Below are 4,190 nucleotides of genomic sequence, written 5' to 3' on the forward strand. Positions count from 1 at the left end.
GAAGAGTGCAGTGTACAACTCCTCCAACTGTACATACAAGTCCTGTATCATTCATCATTTTCACAAAGTTTGACTCTGAAAGAACACTGTGATATAAGCAGTGAGGAGGTCGCTTGCAGCTGGTGGTTGTTTTTAAACACTCGATCACTGAGCGCCATAAAGGCTAACACTCAGCTCCGCTTTCAGATTGCAGGAGCTTCCACCCACAAAGCGGAGAGGCATACGCCAAGAGCTTTGAAACACACTGGGATGATGCAAAAGCAAGATTGAGGCTTGCAGGGGGTGGGGCAAAGCGTAGGTGAGGATGCATGTATGAGTGCTTCTTCAGTAAAAAGTAGATGTACCCAAGCCCCGAAGGAGGGCCTATCACTTTTTTTCTCCCTAACAGTATTGACCTCTAACTCTCAAAGGTCACAGATGATCTTCTGACTTGTTCAATATCAACTCGGGGTACTGCACCCACACCTAGTAGTGAAGGAGGCCTTGGTAGTTTATCTTTTACTTTTAACAACCAATTCAATCAGAGAAAGGGAAATCTTGCTAAACAGGACTTTTTAATGGCTCTTAAGGACTGCACATTTCCCCTTATGGGTACTTATAAAATATTGTCTTATCATCTCGCAAGAAGCAAAAAAAGGGCACAGTCCTGTCTCCCCCAAGACCGGCCTCAGGCTCCTCTGATGTGGCCCCTGAATCTGGAAGTCCCGCCCTACTCCCACGGGGCCTATTCTGAGGCTCCCTCCAAGGCAGAGCTAGCAGGAGGGGCTTCCCTGAATTACTGATACCTGGGGCTTTCCTCTCCCTGGAGAGAAGTTACCAGACTATTTGGAGAACATTCTCCCTTCCCATGATCCCAGCCAAGAAATGCAGAAGCAGGATGCAGGGCACTCCCCGAGGCAGAGGGGTTCAGAAAGCCCCCTTCATTAAGAGGAGCCAGGTCTCTGCAGGTGAAGCAGTACCCATTCACCTGCCGGGAATTGACCTTGACACTTAGAGGAAAAGAAGAAAAACACTTCAACCCAACCCAAATCACTGACTCTTTTCCACAGAATCGTCATGTCAGGTATCAGCGAAGTTTACCATTCATTTTCTTGCTCATCTTGTTGTTGAATTTGTTTTTTTGTTTTTTTTTTTATCCTTGCACACTACTTTTCTGATCGAGTTCTTCTCATGTTAGCATTTGCTTCCTTTTTCTTTGTACATTGCGGTGGGGGAAAAATCATGGTGGTTTTTCATGGTGGAGTTAAAAATGCTAGCACTCAAAGTAAGAGCTGGGTTATTTTAAAAGGAACACTCGTGACTGTTTATATATTTTTAAATAGCTAAGGAAAAGAAACTGGGGAGAAAATAGACTCTCACAATTCACAGAGGAAAACAGAAAATTATCCAACCCCCAACTCCATCCCGAGAGTGGAATCATCCAGATTGGCCGTCGTTCTTGGAGAAATGGGGTAATTAATGGTCCGGTGGAGACGGTGCTCTGCAGACACAGGAGAGAGATGGAGAGGATTCACTGCACAAGTCAGGGCTGGGAGGTGTTTTCCAACCTGAGCATCCAGAGCAAATGTGTCCTTACCACTGCTGGGCCGGTGGAGCCAGCGGCTCTCCTGTGCTCCAACCCAGCCAGGAGAGCACAGCCCTGCAGCTGAGCAGCCCTCCACACCCTCCATATCTGTTTCCAGGTTTTCACTTGCCTTCATCACTGTCACCTGCTTCGTCACCTCCCATCCCAAAGTGGTCCCTTGGCTGCTTCTTGCTTTTCCATCTCCTTTTTGATTGGAAATTTATGGGAAAAAAAGCATGAAAATATTCTACTGGGTGGACAGGCCATTTTAAGTCATTTTTTCCTCGTCATGAAGATTAAAAAGTAGTAATATGGAAATCACTAGCCGCTCTGCATTCATTTCCCTACATTTTCTCCTCTTATTGATTACACTTTGACAACAAACATTAAACAGGAAAAAAAATAGAAAAACAGTAAGAGGTGGAGAGGGAGCAGGAGCAGAGGGGGAACCCGCTTCCCTCACCCCAGACCCTGAGCAGAGGGCAGCTGTTTGTGGGTGTCTCTGACTCCCTAGGAATGGCCAGACCAATGACCTCTAGGAGTCCCTCACCACTCCCTGTTCCAGGAAGCCCCAGTTCTTGGAAAGTCAAAATGTATGTTCTTGAGGCACCTTCATGGGAAGTAAAAGCCTCCCAGACGTATAATAATGAATTTTCTCTTTATAAATATCAATAATTGGGCTTGAAACTATGCAGAAAGTCTTCTTCCTTCGCAGGAACTTTAAACACACACTCTGGCCATCCAGCAGCCACTGGTGTCATGGATCCTTCTGAATACAATCTCTCTTGTACACACACACACACACACACACACACTCTTTACCCAACTGAGTCACATCCTCTGAGGTCAAGGGCAGCAGCATGGCCATCACCAGGAGCTCATTGGAAACACAGAATCCAGCCCCACCTAGACCTCCACCCCGGGGTCTGCGTCTGTCAAGATTCCCAGGTGACTCTTGCATGGTAGTCTGCAAAGCTGACGGAGAACTTCAGGGTCAAATCCACAAAGGAGCTAGTTTCTATCAGAAAGATGGGGGATAGCAAAAAAGCCATATTTGATTGCAAGATGTTTGAAATGCACATTGAAATCAGGTCCATGTTATAGCTTCTTAAATCCCACCCCCCTCTTCCAAAGAAGATCATTCAGAGAGCGAGTTCAATGCCGTAGCTCCCAAGCTCTGAATGCAAGCAGGTGTCACAAGCCCTCAACACCTCTCACCATCGTTAGGTCTACCAGTCTGGGGATCTCACCGTGCCCAGTGGCCACCACCATCCACAGGATAAGTGGTCTACCTGGGGAAGGTGGATCCCTAATGTCCAGCACCTCATCAGAGGCAAGGTGGGAGTGCCATTACCCTTCAACCACTCCACGTGAAACATCCAGGAAAAGGGAGTGTCGCCACCTCTGCACACCAGGTACCTCACAGTCAGTACCCATGGTAAGGGTAATTTGTCACTCTTAGACGAAAATGTTGATGTCAAAATTTAAAGCAGTAACTAGCTAAAAGTGGAGCCTAAAAGAAAACATGACATTATCCAGGTGGCCAGAAACCCGAAGTAGGAAACAAGCTTAATGGGGGGGGGGGTAGGAGAAGAACATAATAGAAGATAACTAGCTAATGAAAGTCCAGCCAAACCTGGGACCCAAGGTCCCCCAGAAGCAATCAGGGATCAGTGAGATCCTACGTACAAGCTCTTGGTTTCCTTCAGCTTTGTTTGGTGGGTTTCGGTCAGGAGGAAACTGCTAGCTACAGACAGTCTCTAGCATTTGTTGATCAATAGATCAAGGAACAGTCAAAAGAGATAGGAGCCGTCTAGGAAGGGAGGGCACTGGCATTGATGAATGCAGACAGGGCCAATGCAAATACTCTGCTCAATTAGCATTTTTGTGGACCTAGCGATTTCTGAAAACAGTTTTCAGGTCATAGAATACGCAGTGAGCGTCTGCCTTCCTGCAAGAAATACCTCAGACGTCTCCACTCCTGCTCCTCAGCCTATCCCGCTCCATCTCAGCCTCCTCCCTTCCGCATGCCACTCGGAAGATCCTCCTGGGGACTGACTTGCTGCGGTGCTGAGTTAAGGCTTCCAATTTTAGTCATGGTGGTAGGCCCTTTGTGGCACTCCTACTGTGTTCCGGGCACTTCACGGGTCTCATTTAATCCTCGCAACCAACTATTTCTTATTTACACATAAAATAACTTAAAGCTCAGAGATGTGAAAACACCTGTCACAGGCAAATGAAGTGTGCAGGACTTCAGCCTGTGTTGGTCCAAAATCGACACCCTTCTGGTGACATTGCCCCACCCGTTTCTTTTGCTCTCTCCCATCAGCCTTACTTTTCTGGCCCGTGGGTTTGGGGGGCTCCCCTTCCTAGAACCTGGCTTCGGACAGCACCTTGCTCTGACCTCATCTCTCCACTTAGAACCCACTATGGCAGGCACCTCCCACGTGGCGTAGATGGGGCCCCAGTGCCTTTACAAACGGACTTTCTCTTGAAGGTTCAAACGGATGTTGTCTTCCAAAATATATACAATAGAAGTAGGAGTTAAAGTTGAGCCCTTTGCCAAAGTTCTTCTATATTCAGAAGAACTAAGAGAAATAAGAACAAGACCAAAAGATACCGGGGG

Source organism: Marmota marmota, unplaced genomic scaffold, assembly GCF_001458135.2.
Source record: "Marmota marmota marmota unplaced genomic scaffold, marMar, whole genome shotgun sequence".
In the NCBI taxonomy this organism is placed as follows: Eukaryota; Metazoa; Chordata; class Mammalia; order Rodentia; family Sciuridae; genus Marmota; species Marmota marmota.